At 35.1% G+C, this 19,096-nt stretch overlaps 1 long non-coding RNA gene across 1 annotated transcript; it reads left to right on the top strand.

Annotated features, from left to right (window-relative positions):
• Positions 1–1,559: 1,559 nt before the first annotated feature.
• LOC122823981 lies at positions 1,560–12,524 on the top strand. The gene is made up of 4 exons (XR_006369432.1): positions 1,560–1,722; positions 7,818–7,950; positions 8,154–8,208; positions 9,258–12,524. It is a non-coding gene; the product is annotated as an uncharacterized LOC122823981 (long non-coding RNA).
• The last annotated feature ends 6,572 nt before the right edge of the window (positions 12,525–19,096 follow it).

The following is a 19,096-nucleotide window of genomic DNA, read 5'->3' as shown; positions in this document are numbered from 1 at the left end:
GAGCGTCCATCAAATATGTCCAAACTTTAACTGGTACCAAACCTGCCCAGGTGAAAGTGGTCTATACAACAAAATGCTATTTTTACTCATTAAAACCACCAAAAACAATTTTATAGTACAAAATATTTTAAAGAAGCAAATAACATAGTTAGATTTTTGTAGAGACGGAATGTGTAAATCATTTCAGATCTTAAGCAGAAACTGCCTCTTATTTTACTGTTTAAAAAAAAAGAAGACAAAGATAGAATGTCTAATTTCTGAATTTTTCATCTGCGTTTTTCCTGTTTATTCATAGTTGCAAAAATAGGATTACTTGAAAACTCCTGCTTTATTTAGCTATTCTTATTTCAGTCACTAGATGTGTTAAACATGGTTATTAAAGATGAACAGTTTGTGCTTTTCATTTTAGGAGGATTTTAATTTATCTGCATCCTTTTTAAAAGACCCAAAAATCCACTTTTAAAGCATCCACATGATCCATTGTTACCCCTTGGACTCTTTTAATGCCTCCAAGAAAAAGTGACACCAACAGAGGTGAAGATCAACCCCACAACTAAAGCAATATACGTATTTAAAACGATACTTGCATGTATTTTATTGAGAGTTCATGTGGAAGGCCAACATAAAGTCATGCCTAAAATGCATCAGTGGCCATTTTGTATATATGGGCCAATCAGGAAGCTCCCATTTGTGACATAAGAGTGTAGAAATGGGATAAAAGATATAATTTGTCCTTTGTGCATCAAACAGGTTTTACTTGCTTTCTGCATGACTGCGATCAGAGTTTCTGTGATTTTCTGTCTTATGATTGGTTAACAGGGAGGTTATGGAGGGCGGCAGTAATTTAATAGCAGCTGCCAAAAAGCTGAATAAAAGCAATACATGGTTTTTTTAAGTATTTCACAAATAAATATTGAGAAACTCAAACCAAAGTTTCTCAATTCAGTTTAGGTCTGAAGGTTGCAGATAAAGGCCAAATGTGTGGAGTTCAAATATAAAAACTTCTGTGACTTTTATATTTAAAGGCCCTAAATAAACAAATTGTCCTTACTACTTACTTTATTTAGATTTCAAATTTTTACACCATCGGTGTCAAGGAAGGCGTAGCTTGTGTCATAAACCGCTCTGCTCTCATTACCTGCTCGTCCTGTTTCTTCTCTGATGCAACCAGATTGATCAATAGCTGTACAAAACCACTATGAAGCGTCTGAGTGCTTTCCTTTATAAGTGCCTCTGTCCTATGTTTTATTGTTTGTTTGTATTTTTTATTCTAAAAGTAACTAACAGTGGTGTTTTTAGTGCCTGGAGAAAACCCATTCAGCCAGGTGGAGAGCGTGCAAACATCTTGCAGAAAATAGAGTATAAAAATGACTCGACCTGGTGATTTTTGTTGTCTTTCTGTTTTGCAGCAAAACACGTCTTGTAGAAAATGCAGCTGAAGTGACACTGCATCATTTCCTTTCATGTTTCTCCTTTTTATTCACGGCTTTTGCTCTAAATGGCTGCAGTTAGAGATGCAGAAACCCCAAACTGATAGTGACAGGTGAATGCAGCGCAGCTCTAAGTTTAACAGGATCCTGGGAAAATCCCTGCAGGCTCAGAGTCAGGACCGCAGCTCTGCAGCAACCAACAGCGCTGTGAATCTGCGAACAGCAAGTTCAGTGGCTATTTATCTACTAATAATCTCCTTGTCAGACGTCAGACAGCGACTCTACGCTGCGGGTGAGTCTCAGTAATAATCTGTGTACTGAAATATTTGCAAAATAAACCGATTTCAAAGTGGTTGCCAGAATTTTATTGCATTAAAATTTTTAGATATTTTAAATCTCAATGGGACTTTTTGGTGAAATAACTATTAGTATATTTTCTTCAAAAGAAATGTTTTCGTAGGTTTGGTGCTCCTTTTATGGATGGTAGTCTGAACAGAGCTCAGTAGGATATTCAAAGTATGAATGTTATTGCAAAACTTCTCAAAGTATCCGTCAGTTATAACAACTAAACCATAAGCCCCATAGATCTTTACACTGTGAACCATTTTGTCTTCTTATTATAACCCATTATGCAAATATTACAGCGTATTCCTCCCCCAGGCGAAAGAAAGAAACAATAAACAATACATGAAGTGAATCAGGAACGACTCTCTGGAGGATTAATCCAGGAAAGGAGTTTCTTCTGCTCCTCAAGGTCAATTGAGCAGGTTAGAGGTCACATAATTCATTCACAGAGTTCAAATTAAAGCCACAGCCCTGCAGGAAGTGGAAAGAACAGGATTTAACCCCTTACTTTTAAAAATATTACATTTAATCTGACAAACTGAAATGATTGCTAAACAGTTACCATGAACTGTTTTGTGAACAAATTACTTTTTAGAGTTCATACACTGATAACGGCAGTGTATGTAGTTTGCGCTTCGCTTGGCCCGGTTGTAACGTTATCTGGGTCATCTACACCGAACCTCACCCCTCCTCCTCCGACTCCGACGGTCATCCTCATAAAACCTGCAACATCAAATCCAATGAAGCTGCTTTAGTATTAATTCATGTTTACCAATTTACCAAACGGAATCATAGAATCAGTTATAAATAAAGGTGACACTTGTCCAAATCTTAACTCTATTTTTTTTATCCTTTTTCAATTAGCTTACATAGTTTTCTCACAGATCCAACCTCTTCTCAGATATGTTTTTCTCTATTTCCTCCTGTTTTTCTATTTTCTGATTACCTTTCTCCTCCACTTTCTTTCTTTCTTCTCCATGTAATCAGATTAATAGAAGAATGGGCCGTATTTCTGTTCGCAGTCCAGTCCGCTCTCTGTGGTATGTTGGTTAGCATTACCGACAGGAGTTGGGTTTCTTGTTGGGGCGACAGCAGGTCACGCCTCTCGCATTACAACCTGTTAGCCAGAGCTTTTACCGACGGTCAGAACAGAATCCTGTTAGGACGACTCAATGGTTTTAGTTCTGTGGTTCACAAAATGCAACGACCTCTGGCTGGGGAACCACTGTGAAAACTCAGTGCTGCAAAATATAAATAGAAACATCAACTTTTAGAAATTTCTAGTCGATATTCAATAATTATTATATCCATCTCGCACAGTGGGGTCACAGATTTCAAGTTGTAATTATTTTTGTGTTTTTTTCTAATTACAGTCACAAAAACTATTTGATTTTTTACATTTTTACTTGCTAATTAAACAAATTGAGCATACAATATTTTAATGAAATACACAAAGCAGTCAAATGTCTGCAGTTCTCTGTAGATTTAAAATAAAAGGGCTAAATAATGTGCTACATTTTTCAGCTTTTCTAGATTTTTTGCAATTTTTTAGCTACAAAAACAGTGGCTCACTCTCGTTTTACTTTTACAGGTTTATTAAATGCCCCTTTCCAAGCCTCCATTTTAATAAAACCTCCACCTTTCTGGTCCTTGTTACTGATAAATTAAATTAAAGGTTAAATTATTAAATTAAAATACTTTGTGTTGCTGATTACATTTTCAGGTTTTGATGTGTGTGTTTTTGTTTTTTTTATAGCCTGGCATCAGTGAACATTTCACCAACATTGGTGTTAAATCCAGATTTGCATCAACTAACCAATATCAGGCTGTTGTTGAACTGTGTTCAAGGGCCGCCCAAAATTGTTCCAAAGGCCACAAATAGCCCCCGTACCACGCTTTGAACACCCTTAATCTAGCATAAATTCTGCCTCATAACTTCTGATTTTAAGTCTCTATGAGTTCTGTGGCATAAAATATTATTATCAGATAATATATTATGACTTTATTACCAGATAACAACATATTTCATCACAATCGCCTCTTCTGATTACAGGAAAATGTAAAATATTTCATATTAATCACATCAGATTTTATTTTATTCCCAGTTCTTCCACAGTTTTCCATTTCTTGCTTCCTGAATTAATCATATAATGAGGATCAGAAATAACATTTAAATAAATGATTTAACTTATATTTTATTTAAAAAAGAGAAATATGAATAGCAGATAAATTTAAGATTTTTTTTTTCTCATCTTTCCACCAATTTTCTAAAGCCTGTACAGCGAAGAAAATTCCTCTTTTTTTTACTCCTCTTACTGAAACAAAGGATACCATATAAAAAATACAAGAAGAAAAACAAAGACATGACATAAAACCTGAAGAGATTCAACACAATAAAACCAATTAAAGAAAAGCTAAGAAAAGAATTCAACATTTATGTGAGTCCTTTACATTTGGCGCCATTTAGAGGAAGAGACAGATCGAGTCTTTGATAACTGTAACTTTAAATAACCTCAGTAAGGAAATGAGCGATGGTGCAATGGGTGATGAGCAGAGGAAGTGCAACAGCAGAGAAAATCGTCCTTTAAACAGCCGCAAGAAGACAGGAAAAACAGCAGTAACATTTGTTGTAACAGTGGTTGTGAACTCATGGAGCACAAACCGTTAATTTACAGGAGGATGAAACTCAAGTAAAGATGATTAACAAGATTCTGACTGAAAGTTGGAAAGATTGGGGTTGAATTGGTGGCGGGGATACACGTGTGCTGCATGCGAGCGCTGCCGTCCACATGTGGCGAAATTTATCAACATGTCAAACAAAAATCCTTGGCAGGCTGGTTGAAGTGGTGATTACATTTCGTCTGCTGCTTTCTTTGAGTGTCACGTCTTCATTGCTTTTGAAATGAAATGTTGATAAACAACAGCATGACGAGGTTTATTCTGCGCAGCGTTGGGTAGTAACTAGTTACATTTACTCCGTTACATCTACTGGAGTTACTTTTTTGAAAAAATTTGAATTTTAGGAGTATTTTTACTATGCCACTTTTTACTTTTACTTGAGTAATTCTAATATGAAGTATTTCTACTCTTAATTGAGTAAAATTTATGAATTTTCTACCAACTGAATGAAAACCCTTTTAACATTTTTACCAAAGATTAACCAGACACAGAACCTGCAGTTTTTGTTAAAGTTTCATCAGTTTTTTTTATTAAAATAAAATGATTTGGAAAAATTTTCTTTTTCCTGCTGGTTATGTTTTTGTTACTTAAATGAATTATTATAATTTTTGTCCTTAAAATACAAAAATTTCCACTTAACGTTATATTTAGGTCTGTCTGATTATGTAATTTTAAAACATTAAATCACAACTTGACCAGTTACTCAGCTCTTGAGTAGACTTTTCACCAAATACTTTTTTACTGTTACTTTAGTATTCGATTCCCGGCCCGGGATCTTTCCGCATGGAGTTTGCATGTTCTCCCTGTGCATGCGTGGGTTCTCTCCGGGTTCTCCGGCTTCCTCCCACAGTCCAAAAACATGACTGTCAGGTTAATTGGTTTCTCTAAATTCTCCCTAGGTGTGAGTGTGAATGGTTGTTTGTCTTGTATGTCTTTGTGTTGCCCTGCGACAGACTGGCGACCTGTCCAGGGTGAACCCCGCCTCTCGCCCAGAACGCAGCTGGAGAGGAACCAGCAACCCTCCCAACCCCATTAGGGAAGAAGGCTGTAAGAAAATGGATGGATGGATGGATGGATGGATGGATGGTACTTTAGTAATTCTTGGATTTTTACTTTTACTTGAATAAAAATGTGTAGAAGTAATGCTACTCTAACTTCAGTACAATCTTTTGGTGCTCTGCCTATCTCTGCTTCTGTGACATTTTCTCTTCACTGAATAATCAATTAGATCACAGGTGTCAAACTCGTGGCCCAGGGGCCAAATCTGGTCTGACGCAGCTATTTATGTGGCCTTTTGGACTCCAGAGGGACACATAAATTTGATTTGATTGTATCTATTCAATAAAAGCAGTTTTTATCCATATTCTGCCAAATTGCATCAGCCTCTCCAGTTTTTTTTTTTTTTTTTAAGATTCCACGATCGTGAAAAATCATCAAATCCCTACACTTTTTTTTTTTTTTGGTGATAATGTTTAATTGCGAGTTTACTGCAAATTTTCCACCAAAATGGTCAAAAACATTTTGTTTATGTCATGCTAACTCCCACCTACAGGTGGCAGTATTTCTTACTGCTGCTGCACTTCTTCCTCAGCTTTATGTGGGCCACAAAATAAAGCTGCAGACAGAATAAATGTTTGGTCTTTGCCAAGAAAATGAGAAGATTTTATTGTCATTTTGCTAGCAAAACGGACAATATCTTGTTTGTTTCCATACGGTGGCCGACAGGTGCAAATGCGCAGCAAAAGAGAAAACATGCAAACAAAAAAAAAGACACCCCCGAATGAAATGCAGCAAACAAAAAGAGAGACGCAAACAAAAAAGAAGACGCCCCCGAATGAAATGCAGCAAACAAAAAAGAAAACACCCCCGAATGAAATGCAGCAAACAAAAAGAGAGACGAAACAAAAAGAAGAAGCCCGAAGGAAATGCAGCAAATAAAAAGTGTTGAAAACGGAAGTGCTCCAGACCACTAGGGGGAGTCAAAGAAAATAGTATTCATTTCTATGGGACCAGATGCAAGATTCAGAGAAAGAAATTTGAAGATTACTATATTTCTCTTTTATAAAATTGGAAATATTATAAAAGAAGAGATATTATATTATTAAAGAAGACATATTATATTATAATAATATTTATAATAATATTTCTAATATTATTAAAGAAGACATATTATATTATTAAAGAAGAGATATTATATTATTAAAGAAGACATATTATATTATTAAAGGAGACATATTATATTATAATAATATTTATAATAATATTTATAATATTATTAAAGAAGAGATATTATATTATAATAATATTTATAATATTATTAAAGAAGACATATTATATTATAATAATATTTATAATAATATTTCTAATATTATTAAATAAGACATATTATATTATAATAATATTTATAATAATATTTCTAATATTATTAAAGAAGAGATATTATATTATTAAAGAAGACATATTATATTATTAAAGAAGACATATTATATTATAATAATATTTCTAATTTTATAAAAGACGGCGTATCTGAAAAGAAATATAGTAATACGTACCTTTACTTTCTTTCAAATTTCTTTCTCTGAATCTTGCATCTGGTCACATAGAAATGAATACTATTTTCTTTGACTCCCCCTAGTGGTCTGGAGCACTTCCGTTTTCAACACTTTTTGTTTGCTGCATTTCATTCGGGGGTGTTTTCTTTTTTGTTTGCTGCATTTCATTCGGGGGCGTCTTCTTTTTTGTTTGCGTCTCTCTTTTTGTTTGCTGCATTTCATTCGGGGGTGTCTTTTTTTTTTTGTTTGCATGTTTTCTCTTTTGCTGCGCATTTGCACCTGTCGGCCACCGTATTTCCATTTATAAAGCAGGTTAGCATGAAGCCTAAAAGAATATAACATACACATTAAATCTGTTTTGATACAAACTATCATCTATTCTAATTTAAGAGTTAAATGTAAAACTCTTTACCAAATGGATGAGTCCAAAAGAGCAGGGAGATCTCGTTTACAGAAGCAAAATTAGGTCTTTTTAAAATATATACAGGAACTTTAAGCTCAAATGTGCCAAAACGTTTTGAGGATTCATTACGTTAATCAAAGTTTCAAGATCAGTCCTTTGAGGAAGTTGGGTGGTTGTTTTCAGACATGTGGCTAAAGTGGGTTTGACACCAAGTCTGAGACAAAGTTCTTGTTAAATGACATTTGAACTGATTCCCACGAGCTAATGGGCTAAAGGGGAAATGTGCAATTTCCTTTTTGCTTGTTACACAAAAAATGCTAAAAACTTCACGTGCAAACTCAGAGAACTCCATGAAATGTTTCTGAAATTTTGCATTTGCTAAATTGAACCCATTTCTTCCTCTTCCAGAAGGCATTGTTATCCAGTAATGCTGCCATTTTTAGAAGAACAGCTGTCCAGGTTTGACTTGATGATGGATTTATTGAGTCACAGCAGAACATTCTGGGAAAAGCAAGCAACCTCACATTTTCTCTGTGTAGTAGTGAGTGTTAATGTTTTACCTGCCTGTTCTCACCAAAGCCTAACAAAAAGTTAATGAGTAATAACGTAACTTTTTACAGGCCAAATTTGACAAGTTATAGGAATAAAAACATTTGCAAGTAATGCGCTGTAAATTTCAAAGCAATAAACTCAGACAGATACAACACATCTTCTTCTAACTGGTTCACTTTTCGTCCCCTGCAGATTCTTCCTGGTAACATACATGGACTCCAGTGACGTAAAAATCACAATATCTACGGTAATATATAGGTAGTGACTCTACTCTCTGGTTGGACCACAGACTCACATTTTACTCCTTAGAATTACCATTAATATATTCCTTTGTCTTTAGTATTTACTTCCTCTCACACAGTTTTTCTGTATTTCTTTACAGTTCATGTAGAAACTGAACCTGTGGAAAGGTCAGCAGCATTCTTAGCTCATAACCAGGAAGGTTAAACTGAGCAGTGGTACATAATTCACCCTGTGTCATCAAGCAACACTCAGTTATGTAAACACTGTCTGAGTGATTACAGTGATTACAGCTTCTGTTACTTTCCTCTGTTCACACATTCAAAGCAAGTATCAGAAATACAATGGAAAGAAAACAAGAGAGCTTTAATTATCTTACAGATAAATCTTTAAATTCAGTGGAATGCTAATCTAAATAAACTGATGTCAATCCTCCTGAACTCAAAACCACCGTTGATGTAGATTTAGATCTTGTTAAATCTGGTCTTTGTGGAAGCGTGGTGACAAGAAATAGATATTTTAAGGAAAAGTTTTGTCCTTTCAGTAGTTTTCTTCAGGCAAAATACATGCAGAAATGTGTAGTGGACAACTAACAATGCAGTTCACCTTATTTTATTTCTTCAGCAGGTCATGGAAGCTGGTCAGAGTTGAAAAATATCACCAAAGTGGGCGGAGCCAAGATACGTTAGGGGGCGTGGTCAACTGAGGGGATTTGTAAGGGGTGTGGTCAGCTAACTTAGCACTTTGTCGCTATATTTAACAACTTTTCAGAAATATAGAAGCTATTTTATGATTTATTGATGTAAATTCAGCTGCAGTAGCCACCTTTCAGCCCATAGAGGGCAGCACTGAGATGGTTTTAGGTTTACATGAGCACAAATAATAACGATAGCACCCTTCAAGCCCAGTTTACACAGTTTATCTGCAAAAAAGTTGATTTTTTTTTTTCATGAATGTTGAAGTTTGTGTTTTCATTGTTTTTGTCAGATTAACATAAAGCCAGTCGTTTGTTCTGTTGGTGCTTGGAATAAAGATTTTTTTCCACACTTCCCACAGATCCCATTCAGCCGGACGTACAACTCAAAAGATTTCGAAACTTGGTGCTCACAACAGTTTTAGAGACAATTTGAAAGGATGGCTTTCCCGTCTCCCAGTGAATGTTGAACATAATTGAGTTTGTGGGAACGAAACAAACACCAAACCATGACAGGAGGATGGAGACTGGGAGTGAAAAAACGCCAGTAAACTGAATTAAGTAAGAGTAAATCTGTAAGCTTTGATTGTCTGCTCTGATTTGTTAGCTGATAATACTGATTGTAGTTAATTATCAGGAAGCTGTTTGGGCTGCATGTTGTTTTCTATTATGGCTTCTCGTGTGAGAACCTACCATCCGTCTGCTTTACTGACCTGGATTCATTACTTTCTCTTTGTTTAGCTTTAGACACCGTACCAGGCTCCTAACAGACATTTTGAAGATAAGCCGATATCTACAGATATACTTTACTGGAGACTAATTGTTGCATGACTTTTCTCTGACCCACACCACTGACTTGACACCAAACATCATCTTTATTTGATCCAAAGACAGATGTAGGTCAGGTTTGTGTTGGTAAACCAAACAGAAAATACTTTGCTCATTTGAAGTTAAAACAGAAAGCGTAAGAGGCCAGACAATCACGGTCATCCTACTGCTACATGACAGAAGCAACAAGCAGGACAGGTTTACTTATGCAACCGTATCACAATCCAAATTTTACTTATTTTTGTGCTTAAATTTGGGATTCTGCTACTTCTACAAACAACCCAAACGCTTTAAAAAAAAGCACCCAGACAATTTTTGGTAATAAATTAATGTTTTCTTGGTGTTTGGAAAATTTGTTGTTTCAAAAGACTTTGGAATGTAACTTCACAAATCTGCCCCGTTACCTAGCAACCCCGTCAGAGCGCCACCCGTTACCTAGCAACCCTAGCTGAGCTCCAGGACGTTTGGTCAGCTGGTTTTACCACTGTATGCGCTGCACAGTGACTCCCGGAAGTGTTAGTTGTTGACTATGACTAACCATCCAGAATCCACTTTTCAGAGATGAACGTTTGAATAATCTGTTTGCAGCCATTTTCACATGAGAGTTTAAATTATTTAAAGTGACAAGACGCCTTAAAACAGCTCAAGCTGGAAGGAGTTCGAAATAGGCAGAACTGAGCAGACTAAAATCTCATCATCTAGAAAGGATTTTGAGCAAAAAATGTAATAAAAATGTTTATTATAGCCCACAGACCTGTTCAAAGAAGTATAATACCTCAACTTTAAACTTTTTGGTGTAAAATATAGACTAATTTCTTTATAAGTTACCTTTAATGGTGTAGACTTTTGTGACTTTTTAAAGAAGCTATTGTTTCTTTACATTTTCTGACCATCTGTCAGGATTGGGTTTTCTCTGTGTTGATGTGTTTTTCTGTGTGTTTGTTTTGGGTTTCTGTGTCTTGAGTCTCCGTGTTGTCCTGTCTACCCCTTGATTGTTCGTTCCGTGATTACCCTCAGTGTATTTAATGCCACCTGTGTTTCTGTGTCCTTGTCGTACCAGTATGTCGATCTTGTCGTTTCTGTCATTTCTGATGTTTGTCCATTGTTTCCAGTCGCTACTCATGCAATACCTTATGTAACACAACCTGCGTTGAAAGGTCCACTGCGTTCTGCCTCATCACCTCTTCCACAAATCATGACACCATCCTGCAATTTTTTTTTTACGTTTAACAAGAATACAGCAAAATTTACTCTTCAATAATAATGTTTCAGGAAAATTAAAAAAATTAAAAAAAGAAATCTGCTAAAATCTAAAATAATAATAAAAATGTCAGCTTTCTTTTTATCAGTAGTCATGCATGAACTCGGGAGGCTTTCAATAAATACGGGTCAACTTGCTCTTACAGCCAACAAGCTTAAAGGGTGTTTGGGAAGCTAATATTTTGGGTCACAATAAGCTTTGAAGATTTGCAGAGGTCATGGTGTTTTTTTATTCTTCTTAGGCCAGCAAGATTTAGAGGAATGAATGAATGAATGTACAAAGGTCCGTATTAATCAAAGATTTAATAGGATTTCATTGTGTTAATTCGATGCTGATTAAAGGATTTGCTGAAGGTTAAATTCAAAACAAAACCTCCTTCAGCTCTGAGCATTTTGGAGCCGCTGTAGTCGGTCAGAGCTGCTGTTTCCTGGATATCTGTCCCTGAAAGACAGATCTCATTATCTTAATATCGTTCGTCACCACTGTAATCCAAAACGTCAGAGAAAACACTGACAAGCTATCAGATTGCAACTTAACTGATTGGTAAAATCATTGGCAGCAGACATAGTGGCTGAGATCTTTTCTAAATGATGATTTAACTCTACTTGAACCCAAACAGATTTACACGTTTTAATCAGTTAACAATCCCTACTATGTCATGTTTGTGCTAAATGTGTGAATGCAGTTTGCAGCTCATGTAATACTGAGTTTTAACTGTAATGAAAGTGGATATGCCAGGTGGGAGTTCAGTCCGTAATTGGTGCATGTGAACTGTTGAGAAATGTAAACATCTGGGGGATTTCTATTTGTATTTCTTTCGTGATGTGTGTGAAACCCCTTACACAGATTTGTGGCATTCCTGGGTGATATTTTCTTTAATTAAACTCTGCATGACATCAAGTTATTGCAAAGGGGTTTTTTAAAGTGTCTCATAAAAACTGGTTCCTTAATTTTACTCTTTACATCATTTTAAGTGGGATTTAAACAGTGGTCTGTGGTTAAAGAGTGTACTGCAACAAATTGCATGTACTTTGGTGACATTTTGGTAAAAATAACTGCATTTTCATTGTAAATGTGCACAGAATTTTGTCAATTTTTTTTTTTTTTAAATACTTGAATCGGTGTTTTGACTCCGACAACCAAAAACACAACAGCTGAGATGGTTGGAGTCCGTGTTTGCACCAACAACCCACCAGTTTCAGAACAAATCCTTTCAGATATGTTTCTCCAAAAATATCCGGAAGGTATGAAATATCTGAGTGGTTTTTCTGATTTTAAATAACAATGGTTAATAGTTTGAACTTCTTACCAGAAAATGCAGTTTGACTCATCCAATGATAAATAAATTCAGTTCAGTTTATTATACAAAAACTTCTAGACTTTCCACAATGCTAAAATTAATTCTGGCATTCTGATTGACAGGTGAAAATTAACAACATTAACAACAAAATTAACAAAGACGGTTACAACGTCGGCCTTCTATCACCTGAAGAACATTTGTAGGATTAAAGGACTAATGTCTCAGCCAGATCTAGAGAAACTCATCCATGCGTTTATCTTCAGTCGTATTGATTACTGTAACGGCGTCTTCACAGGTCTGTCCAACAAATCAAACAGCTGCAGCTGATCCAGAATGCTGCTGCTGGAGTTCTCACTAAAACCAGGAAGATAGAGCACATAACACCAGTTTTAAAGTCCCTCCACTGGCTCCCTGTAGCTCAAAGAATAGACTTTAAAATACTGTTGTTAGTTTATAAATCACTGAATGGTTTAGCACCACAATACATTAAAGATCTGGTGTTGTTGTATCAACCTTCCAGAACTCTCCAGTCTTCTGGTTCTGGGGATGCAGAGCAGAACCAGAACCAGAACCAAACGAGGAGAAGCAGCATTCAGCATCTATGCACCACAAATCTGGAACAAACTTCCAGAAAACTGTAAAACAGCTGAAACAGTGACTTCCTTTAAATCTTGACTAAAAACCCACTTTTTTAGAGTTGTATTTGAAACGTAATCAATTACAAATTTATTGTCGGAACTTGACTTAATGTCGTGTTTTGATTGTTGGTTCTATGTTGCATTGTGTTTCTGTGTTTGATTTGATGTAAAGTACTTTCAAATGCCTTGCTGCTGAAATGAGCTACAAAAATAAAATTTGATTTGATTGATTGAACATCTCTATAATTATTTTTTATGTGTTCAGTGAAAGCAAAACATTAAAATAGCTCTCCCCTTGTTCTTCTTTTTCATGGATTCAGATTTAATTACTCCTCTTAAAACCTGTTGTAAAGTTCAAGGTTGTTTCACCAAAGATCTCAAACTTATTCCCTACACTAGATCAATTTTCTACAAAACCTTTACAAAATAGTTTCTCACATGTCACCCGAAACCGACCGTGATACTTCATGCTTTATGTCAGTTTTCTTATTCTCACGCTCACAGAAAGCGCTCAAAGCTGCACCAGAATGAGTAACTTGCAGACATGGCAAAGTATTAAACTTAGTGAAGATAAGATAGACATTTATGTAACTGATGAGGTCATCGCAGCAGTAAAAGTTTAGTATTTAATCCAAAACAGGAAGCCATACTTTGTGGAAGGAAAGCACTGCAAAGGAGGAAATCAACTCATATTTTTGATACTATTATATAAAGTCTAATAAAAGGGATGCTGATTTTTTGTTTTATTTCTCTGATTAACCTTCAGTTAAATAAATTTGATGACTTGGTTTTCAGCGATTACTTTAATATTGATTTAGAAGTTTTTTCAGCCATATTGTCCAGACCTATTTTAGATCCTTTCAGGTATAAAATCAAAGTTGAAAGGGATGAACGCAACAGATCCAAAATAGATACACAAATTGGCGACTAAATAGACCCTGACAAAGCACAAAATTGTACATAAATCACAGGAATGTGTGGAAGTAAAGGTTTTGCTATTTTCTTCTGTCTTGAGTTCTCAAAGAAATATCTCAAAGAAAACAAACAGACTCCTGTTTCATTTCCCAGGAATCTGAAATCAGTCCAGTAACCTGGAGGGGAAATGGTAAAAGCTGAATCCAACAGCTGCTGGTTGGGTTCAGTGTCCACACATCAGGTGCCAATTCTCCTTAAAAGACAATGTAGGACAACACAGGCTCAAAAAGTGAGGCACAAATCAGTAATCTGTCTATAAAAAGCCCAGGAACGCCTGCAGCAATACTTCCATCTGTTCACGATATCTGATAACAGGATATGAAAATTGTGTTCAAGAGTTTTTCCCTTTTCATACAAAATCCAAGCATCTTTTCACTCATGTGCATAAAACTGAAAGTTTTTCCTTTCTTTGTCAAGCCTAGACTAAAAATATTCCATGCGTTTGGTTCAGAGAAAAGGTAGTAAAACTTTAATTATGGAGACATTGAACCAAACATTGCCTCCTAAATGGATCCAAACTGGTAAACAGACCAGAATAGTAACCATCCATGTCTGGATCTTATATTCTGCTGCATCTGGAAACCAAAAAAATAAAAAAAATAAAAAATTGGCATGAATCCCAGCTTGAATCAAGTCAGGCCTTCATTTAGATGAATATGAACCCTGCAGCTCTCTCTCTGAGAGCTGGACAGGACTGGATGGTTTCCTTTTATCCTTTCATTCTGGCCCTTGCAGCTCATTTATGTTCACTGAACAGCAAAAGGAACTTTACTGTCCGTTTCAACAATGTGCCAGTCAGCATTGACCCTACAGGGCCAAAAGATTTTACACCCAGAGTCTTCAGGACTCCATGAATGCAGAAACCAGCCGGGTTCTGAGTTTCTGAATTTGGCTCTAATCAAAATAAAATCCTTTGTCAAAGTGGATTTCTACAAAATACTGACAAATCTGCAACATGAAAGTTTAAAAAGAAAATCTTGTTTTTCAATTAAAAAAAAAAGTTCTTTATGTTTGGATGAGGTGATTTTTCAGAACTATCACATTTTTTATATTTTGCACAACTGCAATGGAAATGCAATAGAAATTAATATCAATCGGATGTTACTTCTGGCAGAAATGACAAAGAAGACGGCATGTTTATTAATGACATGTTGTAAGGATAAACAAATTCACGTGATTTTAATTGTGTTTAAAATTTAATTATTGATCCCAAATTAAATTAATAATAAGTTTCCTTAAATAAATGAAAATTCAATTCAATTCAATTAAATGTGGTGTTTCTATTAAATTTCTTATTTAAATTTTATGTAAATTTTTATTTTTTCGACATTGGAGGAATATCAACAAAGTTTTCCGCAAGTTTGTAATGAAAACAAAGCTAATTAAATAAAAATACAAAACATAAAATAAATTTTGCACAAATATACAGTATTTAGTTGTATTTTCCTCCATCACAGCATGGAATCTGTGTGGAAAAATCTTTATTAGTCTCATCTGGATGATGCCGTTTTCCTCCATTCTTCCAAGTTCTGTAAGGTTCTAAGCCTAGCTAAAAATCAATCAGATTAAGGTCTGTGATTTGACTGGGCCATGTCCGCTAAACATATCATCTTGTCTGATGGCAAAAGGTTTCATTTTGGTCTTATCAGACCACTTCACCATGGACTCTCACCATAGTCTAATCGAGTCTTGGTGATAGTTTTCTTCAACAGCGTCTTTCTCATCACCACTGTAATACAAAGTTTTGCTCTTATCAGAAAGCCAAATCTTTTGGCTCCCAACTGTCTTAATTCAATTTCACTGTAGCCTCATATTGGAGCTTAATGTGGCAAATATGAATGTTTTGCATGTGAATGAATCCTTTTGAATTCATGTTTTTATAAGAAATTTTATATTTGTCTAATATTATTTATTTGTTTGATGACGACAGCAGGTATTCTTACTTTACTATATTATTTATATCAAACATTTAGTTTATATTCAACACAAAAACAAATGAACACTGCAAAGAAATCTACCGAAAAGAACCTTAATTTATATATTATATATGCTTAAACTGCAGGCAGATTCTCAGATTCTGACTGTCATTTCCCCCTCTCTATTTTCACACAATGGTATGATCCTATATCCTCACATGTGATTGGCTACAAGGATGCCATGCTGCCAATCAAAACAAAGTTCTGCAGTGAGTAGGGCGGAGCCACTGAGAGTGAGAGCTGAGCAACAAAAAGGCAGTGGCTCTAGTCAGGTTTCAAATTTTTTAATGTTTTTTGAATCATTATTTGACTGCTTTCCTTTCGCAGCCCTTTAAAGACAAAAATATGTTTCTGTAACATCTTAATGTTTAACTGAAGCCATTACTTCTTCCTCTTGTAAATTGCAGTCTATCTTTAGTTGTCTAACATTCTGAATGATGTTTTTTCTCCGTATCCCAATTTACTGCTTAGTTCTTATCAACTTTCTCAGGGTCACTCATCCATGAGAGAAATATTTGTTCAGGTGTTGCAAGAAAATTGCAAAGAGACCACAAGAACACCCAAGAGTCTAGTTAGCAATCCCAAGAGCAACTCTCTAAGGTTTCCTCAGCCTTTATCAACTCTGACTGAGCTACACTTTTCCTTTCTACTCTGTTTTCCTAACTATATGTGAAAGCTTACTTGTCAATTTTTTTACAAATCTTAATTTGGCTTCAAATGCTTATCATTAACAAATTAAAATAATGTGTTGGTAAATATCATTTGTTTTTTGTACTATTTTTCTTTTTTTGTCTATCATTGCTTAAATGTGGTGGATTTTTTTATTGAAGATTAAAGAGACTTTATGTGATCAGTGTTGTAATTATAGTATTTTAAGCTCAAGGATATTTTCTGGAAATATTTAAAGATTAAAAAAATTGAATTTTGGAATGGAGAAGTGAATTAATGGTAAAAACACTGAAATGCTGTTCAGCCTGAAAGAGCTTTTAATCTGTCTGATCACTCCAGAAATCTAGTTTACATACAAACTGGGATTATGTGACGTCCAATGTAATCCCTGAAAGGAAAAACATAGAAAATCAAATCTACGCCCTGGAGAATTTGTTGAAATGCCTTTTAGCTGACAGAGTCTGAATCAAAGGCCTCTTTATTAGAGATGATACTCAGACATCTTACTCCAAATAGATTAGTATTAATATGCTGATATTGATATATTTAGCAATAATATCCTGAATCTAAAAACCAATTAGACACCACAGATTTGCATTTTTTTTTCTTCCAACTCCAAACAAGTTGGATTACATAAAGAACTGTCCCCAAACCAAGTGCATCATCAGGACTCGGGTATTTTTGGACACTGCCAGCCCGAGAGGCATATTGGGTCATGGAAGAGGGCGGATGAGGTCAGAGCGATTTGTTTTTCTAAGAACAAGCTGTATGATTATTTTTTTTTTCCCCTTATACATCAGTCTCCATCTCTGTAGCGAATCAAAATGCACCCAGTCTTGCCTTTGTGCTCCACACAACATGCCCTTAGGAAAATTAAAAGCGTGACGTGTTTGAGTAGCAATTAGATGGTAGCTTTTAAAAATGCAGTAGATGAGTTAGCAAACAGAGCCACATGCATCACTAGAACATAAACATTATTAACCATTAATCTCTATATATACTTTTGCAGCCTTCTTATGCAAGGCGTCACATTTTGTCACCTATAATTTTGCATGAAAACGTAAAACAGAATGCTAGTGAAAGTATTCAGTTGTTCTGCTCTGCCCAGACACAAGATCCAACCTTGTGCTTGGTTGTATTTGTACAAGGGCCGGTTCATTAGCATGATGTGGAACACCTGATGAACCAATTATGTCTCATGAGAAATTAAGCACTTCCTTAAAAATAACATCATGTTTGTCGGCTTAATTTGTTGAAATCAAGAAAAAAATCTCCCATTTTACTCTTTCTTCTAAGTAAAAAAACTAAAAAAAAAAAAAACAAAAAAAAAAACCTAAAAAAACTATTGAATCTATGATTAATGGCCTGATAAGTATGAAGTATTAGTGTTGTTTAAAATGCAGTAAATAGAACTGATAACCTCTACTCTTAATGTTGTTATATAATGAACATCCTAGCAAGTTTAAAATTTAGCTCTTCAGATTAAAAATAAGTATTTTTTTCTGTGTCATCATAGGCTTCTTTTGCATAAAGTGCTGCTTGTTCTCTGATTAATGCTGGGAATTTGAAAATAAGTCTCAAAAACTGACGTGCAATTTAAGATGTGGCTCATTTAAATTGGTCTCAACTGCAACAATTTTTTCAAACTACAGTATTCATCCCAAGCTGTTTATTTGCTAAATCAACAACTATTTTTACATTAAAATAAAAACATTTATGTCCATTTAAGGTGGACCAGAAAATAACTTTAGTTCAAAGCTCAAACGTTCTCAGGTCGTCCTAAGTTTACCAAACTGAGACCTTGGCATTTAAATAAATGAATATCCATGAATAAAACCCCTCAGTGATGCATTTTATCAGAAATCATGCTGCCCGGCGTTCTGCATTAAAACTAAACAAACAGTGGTAAATGTCAAATCCTGTGAGTTACTTCCCATTTGATAAACTGTTGGAGGAAGATCACAAATCATTCAAGTCGATTATGTTTAGTAAACCTTATGAACCCGTTTACGGCCTGAGAAAGACCTGGGAACATCTGGAAGACAAACGTCTGTCCCACTGTGGGAAACAAGGTTGTAAAAGTTAACTAAAGCTAATGAAAACTGAAATTGAGACAAACTATAGCTCACTGAAACTAACTTGTGCGTTTGTAAAACTAATTAAATTATAGACATAATAGCATTTGTTTTCTTGTATCTATTCATTAGCCTTTCGAATTGATATGAAATTTATTTTTATACCCTTTATGTAAAGATACAATTTTTGATATTCCATAGAAATCAGGATGAGAAATCAGAATGATGGATAACAGATGGAAGGGAATGGTAATAAAATAAAACAATTATTCAGGGAAAACATTTTTTTTTCCATTTCTGAAGTGTCCTGCAGAGTTTCTGGCCTACTGGAATCAGATCGGGTCGTCCTTTACTACTTTCCATCCTCCCTAGAAACCACTTAGAGTTTCAGCGCCTTAAAATTAAAAGGATTTATAAACCATTTCTCTCTAATATGCATAAAGAAAAACATCAAAATCCTGCTTGCAATGCAATGATTA

Source organism: Gambusia affinis, linkage group LG21 (assembly GCF_019740435.1).
Source record: "Gambusia affinis linkage group LG21, SWU_Gaff_1.0, whole genome shotgun sequence".
NCBI classification, from domain to species: domain Eukaryota; kingdom Metazoa; phylum Chordata; class Actinopteri; order Cyprinodontiformes; family Poeciliidae; genus Gambusia; species Gambusia affinis.
This window is presented reverse-complemented; position numbering and strand designations above follow the sequence as displayed.